Source organism: Moschus berezovskii, chromosome 4, assembly GCF_049115385.1.
Source record: "Moschus berezovskii isolate FMDL1 chromosome 4, NW_MosBer_1.0, whole genome shotgun sequence".
Taxonomy (NCBI): domain Eukaryota; kingdom Metazoa; phylum Chordata; class Mammalia; order Artiodactyla; family Moschidae; genus Moschus; species Moschus berezovskii.
The window spans coordinates 118186974-118204748 of NC_142463.1; the positions used below are offsets into that span (position 1 = coordinate 118186974).

Below are 17775 nucleotides of genomic sequence, written 5' to 3' on the forward strand. Positions count from 1 at the left end.
AGGGGACAACAGAGGATGGGATGGCTGAATGGAATCACTGACGCGATGGCCATGAGTTTGAGCAAGCAGTGGGAGTTGGTGATGGGCAGGGAAGCCTGGTCTGCTGCAGTCCATGGGGTCGCAAAGAGTCAGACACGACTTGGCCAATGAGCGACGACGACGATGGAGAGCACACGTACTGGCCATTTTATTCAGCACAAGGCAGCGCTAGGCAAATAGCAATGAAAGAAGATGGGCTGTGACCATATTTTAAAAATTCACACACCCCAAAGTCACTGAAGTACTCTTTCAATAGCCAGGACATGGAAGTAACCAAATAGAGACTTAAATGTAGAGAACAAACGTATGGATACCAAGGCAGCAAGGAGGGGTGGAATGAATTGGTAGATTAGGGCTGACATATGTGTGTGTTTGTGTGTGTGTGTGTGTATGGATAACTGATTCACTTTGCTATACAGCAAAAACTGATACAACATTGTAAAGAAATTATACTCCAATAAAATTAAAAAAAAATCAAATTAAAAAAGAAAAGGGACTGTGTCCTATTCATTACAGACCTGTAAGATTACCCAGAGCTTCATACAGACCCATAGTAAACATGCATATCAATCTTGTTGACTCTGGGGATACAAATCTAGTGGGGATGTAGGGAATGCTTGAGGATCTGAACCAGAGATGATATTTCCTGAGTCAGTTTGGACATAGAGAACTTGCGAATTCTAAGAACTTGAACTCACCAATTCTGAGCCCAATGTAGTTGCTAACCTGATCCCATAATGAATAATGAGTATTTTTCCCAGGTGGTGCGGTAGTGAAGAATCCGGCTGCCGATGCTGGAGACCCAAGAGATGTGAGTTCAATCCCTGGGTCAGGAAGACCCCCTGGAGAAGGAAATGGAAACCCATGCCAGTATTCTTGCCTGGAAAATTCCATGGACAGAAGAGCCTGGAGGGCTACAGTCTGTGGGGTCACAGAAGGGTCAGACATGACTGAGCCACCGAGCGCAGAGTACACATACCAAGCATTAGCCGGCAATTGAGTGGATCGTTTTTGTGGCTCCCCATTTATATATTGGTGCAACCAGAGAAACAAGCAAGATATGATGTAGGTGAGCGTCTGGTATTTGCACTCTAAGCGTTTAGAAACTGCAACCCCGTCTACTAAAACTTTCCAGGCTGACTCAATGCAAAGGTGATTGTTTTGGAAAATTTGAATGAGATTGTTTCTGTGACTCCAGTATTATGCAAGCAGAAGGATGGAGGCGATTGAAAGAACTTTTGCTCTGATACGTTCTAAGTGACTTAACCAACGGGAATACTTGAACATGGGTTAAGGCTGAAACAAGTGAGACTAACATTTCCCCCATCAAGTGCCAGCACACACAGAGGAACGTAGTCTTCTGTTCTGTACACTGTGAGACATCTTCTGCTTCCTTTCTCTTCCTTTGCACAGATACCTTCACCAGCCAGTATAAGCTGTGTGCTTGTCAAAGCTGGTCTGTCTATAGCGATTAGTTGTCTGATACTTCCTAAGCATTTTACATGTTACCTCCTTTAGCCTCACAGAAGTTATATGCTGTAGATACAATTGTTATAATTTACTGATAAAGCAGCTGAGGCCCAGAGAGGTTAAGTATGTCATCTACAGTAAGGAAACGATTCAGCCAACATTTGAACTCAGACAGCACTTGGTACTTGAGACTAGGCTTTTAACCACAATGCTGTACTGTCTCTATAAAATCTTCAAGGTTATTGAGTTCAAACTCTGTTAGTTGAAAAGCATTTATAGACTATTTCTATTAAACATGTGAACTGTGTGTGAGTTATGGATGTCTGTAAGGCAGACTCTGCTGTGATTCACAAAGCAGTGATATCCTGAGGAGTGTTAGTGGACAAGATAATCCAAAAGCTGTCCTGGGTCGAAATTATTTGTTATGGCTGCCACAACACTGGCTGGAGATGGTCCAGGAAAGTACAAATGGTGGAAAGGAATGCACGGCTCCCAGGGGCCCTGGGCACCTGCCAGTCGTATCTCGGCTGGTTCTGGCTGTGGTGATGGCTGTCCTTAGATTCTTGTCAATGCGTTGGTACCTTGATGGGTTTGTTTCCCTTGGGAAACATTGTTACACCATTCTGCCAGGGAATCTCGGTTCTGTAATTCAGTTTGTTTGACTGGACTTTGTTCCAGTAATCGCTGTTGGTGTTTGTATTATTCTGTTCATCTCTTTTGGAGAAGGAAATGGCAACCCACTCCAGTATTCTTGCCTAGAGAATCTGAGGGACAGAGGAGCCTGGTGGGCTGCTGTCCATAGGGTCGCACGGAGTTGGACACGACAGAAGTGACTTAGCATGCATGCATTGGTGAAGGAAATGGCACCCCACTCCAGTATTCTTGCCTGGAGAATCCCAGGGACAGAGGAGCCTGGTGGGCTGCCATCTATGGGGTCGCATAGGGCCGGACAGGACTGAAGCCACTTAGCAGCAGCAGCAGCAGGAGTGCATCTCTTTGGTGTGGTCTCAGGACTACACTAATGGATTGGGACCAGGACTCTGGTGCTGGTTGTAACATGATCAACCATTGCAAAGAGAGCCAATGGCAAGACAGTGACACTGTCCGTTACGTAGCTGAAGTCATGGCACTGCATATGATTTCATACAAATGTCTGTTATGTGTGGTGATGGCTATTAGTGCCATCTAAGAATCAGCCACTTCTTTGTCCTCACCACAATCTGGGTAGATGCAGTTATTAAACTCATTTTACAATCAAGAAGCAAAGGCACAGAGAGGATGCATAACCTGGCCTGGGTCACACAGTAAACAAATAAAGGGATTAGGATTTAAACCTCGGCGGTTGAGGCCCAGCCTCTGTGCTCTTGACCACCAGGCTATCCCACCTCCCCTCTGCTATGCTTTATGGGGGATAAAGGGACAAACGACACGGGACCTTCCCTCAAAGACTGTCTCATTGGCCTCATTTATTTGGGTTTCGGTAGTCTTTGTGCTTATGTGAACTTGATGGACTTCTGAAAGAAATATAAAGTGTCATTTATAAGTAATGCTCAGGGATTTGTCTCAGGTAAGTTTTCCAAAGGGTTTCTGTCTTCCCACAGAAGACACTGCTGAACCATTAGGGATTCAGATCATTTAGTCCCACTTTATTATTTGCAGCTAATAATAATGGCCACTGTATACTGAGCACATCCTGTGAGCTGGGCACTTTCTAAACACTTTACCTGGGTTTTCTCACCTTATGTTCACAACTGGTCTCTGGGAGTGGATTATGAGTATTCCCATTTTACGGAAGAGGAAATTGAGATTCAGGGATGTTATATAAACTGCTCAGTCACACAGCTTGTAATGGGTCTGGTCTAGGAACCCAGGCAGTCTGACTCCACGGTCCATGTTTTTAATTAACCCCCACTTTAGGGTGGAAAGATGACTGGGGTTAGCACAGTCTTGCCAGCTCTGACAAAATGTCAACATGTGTAATGCTGGCCAAGCCTGCCTTTCCTCCAGTGTTCTTCATTCATTCAGCCACTGTTTATAGCACGCCTACTGTGTGCCAGGCATGGTTAGTGCCGGGCAGATCCTGGCGAAGGAGAAAGACTTGGTCCACGCTCTTGTACCGTTTACAGTTGCATTCAGTTTCCTCATCTTTAAAAGTCAAGCATTAAAATATATTAAAAAACATTTCTCGTCCTTTTGAAAACCCATGTCTCTTTTTATAAACATAAACATTACGCCTTTCCTAATGGTTTCTGAAATTTCCAAGTAACTGAATTACCATGACTAAAAATAAAGCAATTATAATGTTGAGTAATTTTTGTTTTGAATCACACAGGCCCTCACCCCTACCCCTAGGGAGATTCTCACATGCGGAGCCCCCAGTCCTCGGCATTCTTTCCTTGAAGAATCATCAGAATGGTGTCTCACAGTAACAACAAAGGGATGGACGGTTAAATTTCCAGTTGCTTTGAAATGCTGGCATTGGGTCTCATTTGTATTCATTCTTTCACCAAGTTTTGGCCCTTGGGTTTGTGTGGCATGTAAAACTTTACTCATGCCTTTTACTGAAAACCCTTTTCCCCCACCAGGACATGGTCGTGAGTCATGAGTTCTCTTGCCATCTGACATTTTCCCATCCTGTTAACGGAGGGATCATCAAAGGACCTGCCTGCGTATAGGAAAGAGAGGTCCACAGGCTCCTCCTCATTCAGTGGCCTTGTGAGTTAGACGAAGCTTTTGTCTCTAAGAAATGTCTGGGCTGTTTGTACTTTGAGATCTGTATGGGAAATTGTGCTTTACAGACCCCTTAGGAGCACCAACTGGCTTACAAGTGCCTCCTGAGAACTGGGCTTCAGAAAGATGGGCTTCTCAAGCTCACTTTACCTGGCACTTGCTTATGCGTTGCCCATGCTGTCCTTATTTTGGGGACTCATATATAAACTCTCAGAGATGGTGTCAACCATGTGTAGTGAACAAGCATAATTTATCCACTGAAGGAGCAGAGAGCAGAATTCTCTGAATTAAAAAAAAAAAATTTTGACAAGACCATGAAATCTACCCTCTGATAAAATTATAAGTACACACTACATTGTTGGTGACTGTAGGTACCATGTTGGACAGCAGATCTCTGGAGTGTAATCCTATTTCTGAACTGAAACTTTATGCCTGTTTATTAATAACTCTCTATTTCCCTTCCCTACCTCCTCTAGCCTGTGGTAAACACCATTCCACATTTTGATTTTATGATTATGACTATTGTATATACTTTGTATAAAGGGAGTCACGTAGCATAATGTCCAATTATAAAGAGAATTTATTTACTTTGGATTCTAAAGGGAGTGATAGGTATTGTGAAAAAATGCAATTTAATTCAATACATGTTGGTACAAGCACTGTGTTCAGTGACAAACGTATAGAGATGAATAAGACCTGCGTCTAGTGGTGTGCTGGTAAATGATTAACAGTAGGTTCTGTGGGGAGGGAGGAGCCCTGATTTGTAGCATTTGCTGATTTCCACAGTGTGAAAATACTCCAGTTGATTTAAAAACCACTGGTTAAAAACTAAAATACCATGGTTGATTTCAAGTTACCGACATAATGTCAGCTGGCTTGCAGAATTCTTAAAAATTTCAGTCAGCTTTCATGAGCCTAAACATGCTCGTCCTGTACTCTGTTGCTGGTGCCTACTTTCCGGAGCTGTCAGTTTAGATTGGAACATAGATAAATTGCAATGCAGTATGAAAAAGGTGAGATAGAAGCGTGTAGAAGGTAGAAAAGTATCGTGGGAGAGAGTGGTTAAATTCTGTGACGGGCACATCCCCTGAGCTGCAGGGGCAGGAAAGATGTGGAGGGAAGGCAGGCAGATAGTTAGGTAGAGACAGGACCTTAAAGCATCCCCATCGTCTTCAGGTCAAAAGGAAACACCTTGGCCAATTTTAAGGTCCATCTCAGTCTGTTGTTATCTTCCCCGGCTAACCTTTTCTTCCTGTCTTAGGAGCACATCTCTGCCTTGCCTGACACTATCCCTTCTTTTCCAAAACACTTTCCCTTTGTCTCTGTTTTTCTACTTTCCCCATATCCTCCTTTATGAATTCTTCCAAGTCACAGAAAACATGATCCGTAAAGGAAAATATTGATAAAGAGCATTACATCAAAGCTAAGAATTTAGTTCATCAAGAGGCAGTGTTAAGAAAGTGAAAGACGAATAATAGAATAAGGAAAACTATCTGCAGAACTTAAAACCAGTGAAGTGTTTGTATTCAGAATGTATTAGTAATCCTCCCAAGTCAATAACACAAAGACAGCAAAAGGGGAAGAGACTTGAACAGGAGCTTCACAAGCATGGATCTCCAAATAGCGAATATGAATATATGCTTACCTTCACTAGTCATTGGGAAGGTGAAATGCCCACAAACACCCATCAAGAAAATGAAATAGACTTACACTATCAAATATTGTTGAGGATTTAGAGCAGTGGAAAATAACGTATGGAATACATTGCAAGTGAGATTTGGAATCGATCCAATTATTTTGATCACTTTTTGGTTCAGTTCAGTTCAGTTCAGTCGCTCAGTCGTGTCCGACTCTCCGCGACCCCATGAATCACAGCACGCCAGGCCTCCCTGTCCATCACCAACTCCTGGAGTTCACTCAAACTCATGTCCACAGAGTCGGTGATGCCATCACTTTTTGGTAGGACTTATTAAAATTGAACATGTATATAACTCTGTGCTGCTGCTGCTTAGTTGCTTCAGTCGTATCCAACTCTGTGCAACCCTGTGGACTGCAGCCCGCCAGGCTCCTCTGTGCATGGGGTTCTCCAGGCAAGAATACTGGAGTAGGTTGCCATGCCTTCCTCCAGGAGATCTTCCCAACCCAGGGATCGAACCTAGGTCTCCCGCCCTGCAGGCAGATTCTTTACTGTCTGAGCCACCAGGGAAGCCCAAGAATATTGGAGTGGGTAGGTAGCCTATACTTTCTCAAGGGGATCTTCCCCACACAGGAATCGAATCAGGGTCTCCTGCATTGCAGGTGAGTTCTTTATTAGCTGAGCTACCAGGGAAGCCCATACATACTCCATTACCCAGTACTTATTTTCCTAGACATATAGACCACCCTTCCCACTCCCTCAAATATGTATGTTCACCTAAAGGTATACTCTAGAATGTTCATAGCAGCATCTGTTGTGATGGCTCCAAATTCAAAACACCCAGATGTTTGTTGATAGAAAATAAGTTGTGACCATTCACAAGCTGGAATCCCATACAGTCACAGTAAAAGAAGAAGGTATTGTTTCATATAACAACATGGATGAATCTTACAAATCTAATATTAAGTGAAAGGGGCAAGACACAAAGAATACATTATTCCATTTATATTTATTAATAGTTCAAGAACAGGCAAAACTATTGATGGGGTTAGAAGTCAGTTTCCTGGTTACCTTTGGGGAGGAGCAAGAGTGTTAGTGATTCGGAGGGCCATGCTGGGGACTCGGATGATGTTTTATGTCTTATGCTGCATGCTAGCAACATTTTGTTATAATTCATTGAGTGATACATGTACGATTTGTGTACCTTTCTATTCGTCTTATATTTTCATTGACTGAAAAACGAAGGAGCTTCTGAACCCAAGTGTTAGACATAGACATGAATGTGTGTTTTCCTAGACCACTTTTGTGTTTTCTACCACTGTGAATTTAATCATTAAACATTGAAAGATATGTTGAGAGTAACCAGGAGCTATTTTAGATACTGTGGATAAATAAGGAACAAAATAGAAAAAACCCCTGCTCTCATGGAGTGCATATTTTCATGGGGACAGAAGAGCCATTGAGCAAATACATAAAATGTCAGGTGGTGATAAATGCTCTGGAGTAATATTAGGGGTTAAGAGAATAGAGAGTAATGATGAAGATTTGGGTACTAAACGAAATTAGCTTTATATAGGGTGAAGTAGACTCTTTGATAAGGTAGTAGTTGAGTAGGAACCTGAAAGAGGTGAGAGATGAGTCTAGAAGGTATATGGTAAAGAGTATTCCAGGCAGAGGGAACAGTAAGTGCAAAGGCCCTGGGGTGGGACCCCCAGCTTCCTAAGCCAGAAACTCAGGCCTTACTCTTGGCTTCTCTCTCTCTCTCCTTCACCTTTTATTCAAACCAAGCCATCAATCCATTTAATTCCATATTGAAACATCTCTTAACCTTTGCACTTTTTCTCCATCCTCACCATCCTTGCCTATTCAGACAATGGTTTCTTAATTCTGCCTTTTCGTGTCCCATTTTTTAAATTTGGTCTTCTGATGGGGTGCCCCCCTTGCTCAGAGTGAATGCCCTACCCATCTCCTGCTTTCCTCTCCGGTCTCATTTCTTGCTGCTTGTACCTTGCACTTCACGTACATGGAGTACATGTTGCCTCCTACTTGAGTCAACAACAAAAATGAGTCCACCTCCCGTTTCCCTCTGGGCCTTTCTACCCTAGGGCGCTACTGCATGCAGCCTTCTTTCCCTGCCCCACATGCTGATTTCAGGCTTTGCACACCTTGCAGGTTTTGCTTTGATGTTGTTTATTTGGGGCAATTTTTCCTGCCCCTTAACTGTTGGCCAGGTATCCTCCCAAGGGCTCTCACTGCAGCCCACATCTCCCCATCATTGCACTTTACACCATTCTGTGCTTGCTTCTCATTTTTCTGAGCCTCTCGGTAAACTCTGAGACACATGTGGGAAGTCGCTGTTTCTGTTTTGTGTCTCAGTTGTAGGCGCAGTCCCTGCATTTAGAAGTTGCACAGTAAATACTAAATGATGAATGTGTGTTTAACTAGATCCCTGTGGCATAAGAGTCTAGTATTTTTGTTAGTCACTGATAGAAATATTTTCCAGTCAAAACAATATTTATTAACTTACAAAAGTCAGACCAGTTTTGTATTTAAGTTCTCGTTCCAGGTAACTTTGTGTTCCATAATTTCTCAAATACATAAATATTATGTTTCAAAGTTAAGATTATCTTATTTCATTCAATACCATGTAAAACTTCAATTCGGGGAGTTTTGTATCTATTTGTGAAAAAATTCAACTGTTGAGACCAAATGTCTCTTCTGGCTACACAGCAATATCATTATTGTTGCTTATTTCTAAAATGGAAAATTTCTAGAAAAAAATTTCCAAGATAAACTTTATTAGTTTTGTGAATTTGGGGGCCTGGTAGGTAGATGTTCTTTTAAATTTATCACATATAGAAATGAAAGCTTTTAACATGAGAGAGTAGGAGCGACGAGAGAAAGAAAAAGAAACAGCAAAAGTAGCTCTTCTTATGCCGATCATTTGTACTTAGGTGACAAGTGATGCTGCTGACCCCTGAGGCATGAGAATTAGGAGACAGCAGAGCAAGGGACTCAAAGTGGGGATGGCACACTGTGCTGGTCTCTCAAACTGACCTTTAAAAGTTGCTTAATGGGATTATTTGGAGAATTATAAACATTTGTGCATAAGATACGCTCATAGCTACTCTTTATTGTGTGTGCATGTGCGTGCTCAATCGCTTCAGTCATAGCCAACTCTCTGCGACCCTATGGACTGTAGCCCGCCAGGCTCCTGTGTCCATGGGACTCTCCAGGCAAGAGAGCATTGCCGTTTCCTTCTCCAGGGGATCTTCCCTATGCAGGGATCAAACTGAGTCTCTTATGTCCCCTGCCTTGGCAGGCGAGTTCTTTACCACTAGTGCCACCTGGAGCATTTGCTGTATGCCAAGCAGTATAACTTCTTTACGTAGACAATCTTATTTAATTCTAATAACACTTGTGTGCACTCAAGCTATATCCTCATCTTCTAGATGAGAACATAAGGCTCAGAGAGGCTGAGTGGTTTGCCCTAGGTCACACAGCAGGTCAGTGGTCACGCTGAGTTATACACCATTCTCTCTGACTTGAAAGGTGCAGGGCTCCTAATCACTAGGCTCTGTTGCCTTCCATATCAAAAAACAAACCAGCTAACTTATTCCACAGCTAACTGCATCTTACTGTAGGTTATCTATCCCTGTGGATCATCCATGGCATAGTCCACCCATTATGCTTCAGTTCTGGTTAAAGGGCAGGAGAGAAGTGACAGCAAACTCCATGCAAATGTGGGCACCTAACCTACAGAAGACACCGAAGCACCTTCCTTTTCACCAAATAGCACTAGAAAAGCTTCACCAAGCAAGGATTCATAAAAGAAGATCTCTAAATTGTGGGTGGGGAAGGTAAGTATACTTTGTGAGCCAGAAGAGCCCCTCCTCTTTGAGGAAATATTGGTCCTGGAGAGAAAGAAGGAGAACTGCTGGCCATCTTTCCCTGGAAGGCCAGAAGCCCCTTCTCTGGCCTCTGGGCTCAGCGCTCTGGCTGAGGGTGTGTTTGTTTGGCTGTGACTCTTTTCCTGCAGTTTCTCTCTCTAGGTGTCATATTTCCTGAGCTCCAGGGCCAGAGCCTGCCATAGAGCTCCAGGCTCCCTCCAGTTTCAGCCTGAGCCCCTGGCTTTCATTCCTGCCTCCTGGGCCAAAGCAGGATGAGGGTTTGAAAAATGACACTGATTGGATGCACATTTGATGGGGGTGATTGCTGGACAAGCACCTCACCCATCCCCCGCCCAGAATGAAACTGACAGCTACACCCTTCTGGTTGGGGCCCAAACCACCGGCTTATTAAGAGAGGCCCCTTCCCCCTCCTCCCCGCCCACACCCTTGCAGCTTGCCCAGCGCTTCCTGCTGAAATCAGAGGCAGGCCATGTGCTTCACAGCCTTCTCTGCTCTACCTCCGCCCAGCACTAGATTCCTCTGACGCGGAAAGCCCCCACTTATTTAACTGGGCTAATCCTCTGCTTCAGGCTCCAGCATTCACTTCTAGATTTCTGGACCTTGCATCCCTGTACTTAGCTCCCTAGACTCTCCACATCCCTGCTGAGGTTTCCATAGGAGGCCCACCCAGAGCCCACTCCTCTCACCTCCACTCCTCCTTTTGCTGAATCCCCCATCAACCCTAGGGGGGCGGTTTGGGGCAAGATTGGTGGGGACTCATGCATCTGGAGTCTGAGGGTCGTCTTTGGTGGAAAGCACAGAAGAGAAGAAATAACACATTGATAAGCAATTCTTTCTCTGCTCATTTGTTTGGTGAACTTCATAGAATTCATGGATTAGGATCATTGGTTACAGTGTGTGTTTCCTAGAGGCAATGAAATTAGAGACTGTTTTTAAGAAGAACCAAGGACTGTCTTCCAGGTGTGCACAGAGCAGCTGAGCTATCAGAGCCTAAGTGGTCTCCTAGGGAGGTTGGAGAACCAAGGTTTTGAGACCTCTCATGATAAGAAGAAATTGAAACTGCAGAGACTCTCATAGTTGTTTGCTGCAAGCTGAAGTATCCCAGTAACTTTATAACTGATGTAGCATTAGACACATTTGCAGAAATACGTTCCAGGGAGAGACTGAATCTGACAACTTTGTGTGCTAACCTGGACTGCTTCTTGGTACGGCAAAGGAGGTGGAGCTTTTTGTCTGCTTTGTTATGTTTGCCTTTGCTGCCAAGGGGTTAGAGTGTCATGATTATTTATTATTATATGTATGAGCCCTAGCCATGCACTAGGGATAGTCAAAATATATTTACTATGAAATAAGACAAGCTCCAGTCATTTAAACAGCTCCAGTTGTAATAATAATAATAGCTAAGATATGAAGCTGAGCACTGTTCTGTTAGAATCCAGCAGTCCTTTTAGGCCATTCTGCTATTGGGATCCCATGTTTTGGAGGAAGAAACTAAGGCAGAATCATTCCATCACTTGCTTAAAATCACACATCTCGTAGAAATCAGAATTGAGATTTAAAGATAGGAGATCTGATTTCAGGTCTTGCAGCTCACCCATGGAGCTATCCAGATTGTTATAACTGGTGAAGAAGCAATTATAGCATTAGACTGTCTCAGGAAGTGAGTGCTTGGTTGCTCAGTCATGTTTGACTCTTTGTGACCCTGTAGCCTGTAGCCCACCAGGCTCCTCTGTCTATGGGATTGTCCCAGCAAGAATACTGGAGTGGGTTGCCATTTCCTCCTCCTGGAGATCATCCCGATCCAGGGACTGAGCCCATGTCTCTTGAGTCCCCTGCACTGTAGGTGGATTCTTTACCACTGAGCCACTGGGGAAGCCCGTTAGGCAGTCTAAGGTTCAGTTCAGTTCAGTTCAGTTCAGTCGCTCAGTCGTGTCTGACTCTTTGCGACCCCATGAATCACGGCACACCAGGCCTTCCTGTCCATCACCAACTCCTGGAGTTCACCCAAACTCATGTCCATCGAGTCGGTGATGCCATTTAGCCATCTATTCTCTGTCATCCCCTTCTCCTCCTGCCCCCAATCCTTCCCAGCATCAGAGTCTTTTCCAGTAAGTCAACCCTTCACATGAGGTGGCCAAAGTATTGGAGTTTCAGCTTTAGCATCAGTCCTTCCAATGAACACCCAGGAGTGATCTCCTTTAGGATGGACTGGTTGGATCTCCTTGCAGTCCAAGGGACTCTCAACAAGGGACTCTCAAGAGTCTTCTCCAACACCACAGTTCAAAAGCATCAATTCTTCAGCTCTCAGCTTTCTTCACAGTCCAACTCTCACATCCATACATGACCACTGGAAAAACCATAACCTTGACTAAACGGACCTTGGTTGGCAAAGTAATGTCTCTGCTTTTTAATATACTATCTAGGTTGATCATAACTTCCCTTCCAAGGGGTAAGCGTCTTTTAATTTCCTGGCTGCAATCAGCATGCGCAGTGATTTTGGAGTCCCCCAAAATGAAGTCTGACACTGTTTCCACCGTTTCCCCATCTATTTCCTATGAAGTGATGGGACCAGATGCCATGATCTTCGTTTTCTGAATGTTGAACTTCAAGCCATCCTTCTCACTCTCCTCTTTCACTTTCATCAAAAGGCTTTTGAGTTCCTCTTCACTTTCTGCCATAAGGGTGGTATCATCTGCATATCTGAGGTTATTGATATTTCTCCCGGCAATCTTGATTCCAGCTTGTGCTTCTTCCAGCCCAGCGTTCCTCATGATGTACTCTGCATATAAGTTAAATAAGCAGGGTGAAAATATACAACCTTGATGTACTCCTTTTCCCCTATTTGGAACCAGTCTGTTGTTCCATGTCCAGTTCTAACTGTTGCTTCCTGACCTGCATACAGGTTTCTCAGGAGGCAGGTCAGGTGGTCTGGTATTCCCATCTCTTTCAGAATTTTCCACAGTTTATTGTGATCCACACAGTCAAAGGCTTTGGCATAGTCAATGAAGCAGAAATAGATGTTTTTCTAGAACTCTCTTGCTTTTTCCATGATCCAGCGGATGTTGGCAATTTGATCTCCAATTCCTCTGCCTTTTGTAAAACCAGCTTGAACATCCATGCCTAACTCTGAGAATCTAGACTTAACTTATCAGAAAGTTAACAGGTGCTAATTAAATAAATCCTCCCTGAGACTGAGAACAGAATGTAGGAATTTATTGGCGACTGATGTTTGTCATTTGTCTTCTCATTTATGTGCCTTAGAACTGTCTTCTTAGAAGATGTTGTTAAAGGAAACCAAACCCTGGGGTGGCTGACTGAGAGGAACACTGAGAAAGGAGTGAGAGCAGACGAATGGCAGAGCTCTGTGGGGCACTGTGTCCAGGCAGAGCTGTCTGGGGATTCAGGTCTAAGAAGTTTGCAGGTGCATGCTCTGCTCACCATAGGGAATTGGCGCCTTGCTGTGTGCACACTCGAGGCTGTTCAAAGCATAGGGAACTGTATTTAACATCTCCTAATAACCTTTAAAGGAAAACAAACTGAAAAAATATGCTACTGAACCACTTTGTTGTACATTTGAAACTAGCACAATATTGTAAATTAACTATATTAGAATTTAAAAATTTTAAAAATCAGGGGAGGTATTGTCTGTGGCTCATTCAAGGTGCCTAATCCTGCTGCCCCTTAAGGCTTACCTGGTATGAGGATGTTTTATTTTATTTTTTATTATTTTAAAGAATGTTTCCTTATTTGACTGCACTGGGTCTCAGTTGTGTTGTGTGGGGTCTTCATGCAAGATCTTTAGTTGTGGCTTGTAAACTCTTCGTGGCACCATGTGGGATCTAGTTTCCTAACCAGCAGTGGAACCTGGGCCCCCTGCATTAGAAGAGTGGAATCTTAGCCACTGACTACCAGAGAAGTCCCTGAGGATGTTTTGATTTACCCTTCTGTCTCCTTTATTTTCATCTTGGATGCACCATGGAGACTATTCTTCAGGGGAGAAGGAAGACTAGTGCCTATCTCAGGCTGGTTGAGGTCCAGCCGTACGGGAGGGGTCAGGTTTTCCTCCCCTGGACTCTCCCCTGCCTCCTGCTGTGTGGGCACAGATTATGCATCTTCAGGGCTTGAGAGGGTCATGGGAAGGACTGTGCCCACCAACAGAAGCTGACCACTGGGAGGCTCACAGGCACCTTGCAACGCTCATCTCTTCTCTTGAACTTCAAGGGAGTCTGAGGAGCTTGTTCAGTGAGTTCCTCCCTAATTGTTCTCATTGCTAGCCTTGGAGGGCTTCTCCCACAAGTCATGGCCTCTTAAGAATGTGCTTTCTTCCTTAAGGCCTGTCTTGGGCTTTCAGAGGAAAAAGAAGAGAGATTAGTTGGTTTTCTCAAGCCTGAAATTGCTCTGATTCACAGGACAAGGAGCTTTTAACCTATAATCCTTGGGGGTTTTGGGGGGGGTGTTGTGAGGGTACTTTCTGGGGCTCTTCATATTCTTTTTTAACCAGAATTATCTGCAGCAGGATGCTCCTTTGGCAGGGAATGCAGGAGAGGACCAGCAAAAACTGCTAACTTACATCAGTGCCTCGTGAAGCCTGGGACACGAGCAGAGGGCAAGGAGGTTCCTCAGTGCCATCTCAAAAGCTGTTTACTGAACTGAATTGAAACATCTAATAATTCTAAATGCTGGCCTTCCTAGGCCATAGTGATTTAATGATTGCTTTAATAAGATCTATGTTGGTCTGGTTGCATTCATTACATCCCATTGTTTTGATTCTGCATTAATTTTGGATACTTCCCTAATGTTAGTTGTTTAAAAAATAGTGTTTGCTCTGTCCTGCATTGCAAATTCAATTTCTGTGAAAACCTGACTGTCATAGTTACTCTAACTTGGGATTGTTTACTTTTGTGGATGTTGGCCTTCAAGAGTATGGAGTGTTGTTGGAGAACAGTTGGAAGCTGAATGTGGTTGTGTGATCTGGTTCCTACAAACTGTCAGGCTGGTGGCTGGACACAGGATGCCTTTCTCTATTTCATATCTGATTCATTCAGAGCATGAGAAAATAAAAGCCAAATGTGGAATATATTCAATGTGTTCAACTCCTAAGTTTATTTTTATTTCCTTTCTCTAAGAATTACTCATCATATCTACAAATGCCATCAGTTTTATGGAGGTGAAAACCCAATTTTAGTTTCCTAACACTATGGATATGGGCAGTATTGGCTTCTATTTCAATGATAGAATAATTCAGATAAATAATTCAAGATTTGGGGATATCAGGACATGAGAGGAGGAACTGAGAAACTGGTAATTTACCAGATTAAAATGCTTTGGATTTTATGACCAACTACAGTAAATCTAATTATTCTTCACAGCTGTCAAGTGGCATTAAATAGGTTGACTGTATGTTCTTGGAAGCATGCTCAATTTTGGCCACTTCTGACTGAAGCTCAAAGTTGCTGTAAGCAATCTGACTGTAGCAGAGTCGAGTCTGATGACGCCACGTTTGCTGCAGAATCTGGGCCATATGGCATGTGCATGAAAGCAAAGGGGACGATGATCAGCTCTGAAGTGCGCATGTGTGTGTGACGTGAACACGCGAGAGTCTGCGTGACCACGACTACAGGCCAGAAGTTATCAGCATGAATAAGCCATTCTTTAAATTCTCTCCGTCCTCTGTATCAGGCTGGTGTCAGCTTACCCTTTTACGTTAATATTTGCTTATTTGGCTGCTCTGGGCCTTAGTTGCAGCATGCAGGACCTTCGATCTTCACGGGGACACGGGGAACCTTTAGCTACCGCATGCGAGGGTTTTTAGCCGCAGCGTGTGAACTCTTAGTTGAGGCACGTGGGATCTAGCTCCCTGACAGGGAGGTGACCCTGGGCCCCTGCACTGGGAGTCTTCGCTGCTGGACCACCAGGGAAGTCCTTGTGGTAGGTTATCTTGTTTCTGCACTCTGGTGAACAGACATATAGACTCTTCAGGTTAGAAGGGAACTTTTAGAAGCTTGCTAGCCTAATCGTAGAAAAGGATTCTTTCCTACAGTCTCCTAAATAAAATGATTATTCAGCCTCTACTTGAATAAGCTGGAGGAGGAAATGGCAACCCACTCCAGTATTCTTGCCTGGAGAACCCCGTGGACAGAGGAGCCTGGTGGGCTGCTGTCTGTGGGGTTGCACAGAGTTGGACACGACTGAAGGGACTTAGCAGCAGTCGCGGCACTTGAATAAACACTTCCAGTAGTGAGGAGCTCATAGCCTCACAAAGAAACACACACCAGTTTTGGGTGATTCTAATTTTTAGAATGTTCCCCTTTAGCTTTGGTCGAAATCTTCCTCTCTGAAACTTTCTTAGCTATGACTTTACAGGTCTGTTGCATGGTCTGGATCCTTCTACTTCAGGACAGTGTATCATGTCTATGAAGACCATCAACTCCCAGTGGAGTCTTCTTTTCTTCCAATTGAAATATTCCAAAGTCTCCCTCAATGAATGCTCTTGTTTGCTTTGTAGAGAAATATCCTCTCCTCCCTTCCCACTTGTTGACTATTAAACTTCTTGAACCTGCGGATCCTGGAGTCTCTTCTTCCTTGGAATTCCACAGAGTCCGCTGCACCTTCTCTGAGGGAAGTCACCTTCTTTTCATACGCTGCAGTTGCACAGTTCTGAGTTCTTTTCTTGCTTCTCTTTGTCTTGCTTTTCTTCCCTTGTACATCAAGTACTGAGCCGTTTTCCTTATCTTTGCTCCTTTACAATTATTGTCACTCTGTCTTCCTTCTTGGATCGTCTCTTCCATTCTCTTTTGAAAAAATTTAAACTCTTCCATCATCTGGAAAAAAAAAAAGAGACACTCTTTAGGTCCTTTTCTTTTTCCTCCTGCTGCAAAATCAAATTGTAGTTACAGCCCATAGAACCAAGGAGTGCAAAATGACCAAGAGTAACATAACGTCTTATCAGTTCAGTTCAGTCACTCAGTCATGTCCGACTCTTTGCGATCCCATGGACTGCAGCATGCCAGACTTCCCTGTCCATCGTTCTCATTTCGCCTGGATGCTGTCAACCCGACTAGAGTCACATGTGTGACTCTGCGTATAGATGATTCGTTGGGTGTGTACCACTGATAAAGTCTCTGAGTATGCAGTTTGTTAATATGCAGTTTGTTAATGTGGACTTAAGGACAGTTACTGCCAATGGTAGTTTAAATTTTACCTGCAAATGATTTCAACCTTATGGCTCTCATTCTTCTCTCAATACTACAGAACTTTTACTCTTTACCATAGAGTGTAATCACATAAACTTTGGTACTGCTTATTGTCAAGAAGGAACAAAAAATGAGAGCAGGCATGTCCTTGGCGTTCCTCTCCTTTATTTTCCGGATTAATAAGCTATCAGGGGGAATATTTAGTTCGTCCAAGGTTACACCATTAATTGAGCAGCTGGTCAGATACTGTTTCCACTAGACCACTTAGCTAGGTAACTCCTTTGGCTTTAGTAGAGAAGGAGGCTTAAACTGTGGCATTTCTGATCTCTAATGTGTGTGTTCATTTTTTTCTCTTTTACCACTTAGCACTGTGCCTGGTATAGTTCTCAATAAAAGCTGGTTAATGAATATTTCAAGTTTTTTTTTTCTTTTTGAGAGTTGGAAAAATGTTTAAAGAGAAAATACCATATTGAGTAATGAGGAATTCAGTATAACTATAGAGGTCAGATCTTGGGAGAAAGAGATTATGAGGTTTGTTCAGAGACAGATAAAGCATCTTGCTGGGTGTCATGGTGCCCTCAAAGGATGTAGAACTCAGTCCAATCTCAGTGAGTTTATAATGGGATGAGTATACTTGGCACTGTATAAATGGGATAAAAATAGAGACAAGACTGCATCATGAGAAAAAAATTAACTTCCAATCCAAGGGAGAATGTAATCAATGAGGAGCTCAGAGAAGGGAAGGTAATGGAAGCCTTGTTATTACGTTGGAAGGGTGCTAAGTATAAGTGAGACA

At 43.5% G+C, this 17775-nt stretch overlaps 1 protein-coding gene across 7 annotated transcripts in view; it reads left to right on the forward strand.

The window, feature by feature from the left end:
* Positions 1–17775, forward strand: part of DDR2 (discoidin domain receptor tyrosine kinase 2) — a 176968-nt gene that overhangs the window by 62778 nt on the left and 96415 nt on the right. Inside the window, exon 3 of one of the 7 annotated variants that reach the window (XM_055404153.2) lies at positions 4095–4224. The exons of the other annotated variants lie outside the window; for them this stretch is intronic. The gene's annotated coding sequence lies outside the window, so the exon portion shown is untranslated. The remainder of the gene's footprint in view (positions 1–4094; positions 4225–17775) is intronic. 7 annotated transcript variants of the gene reach the window in all.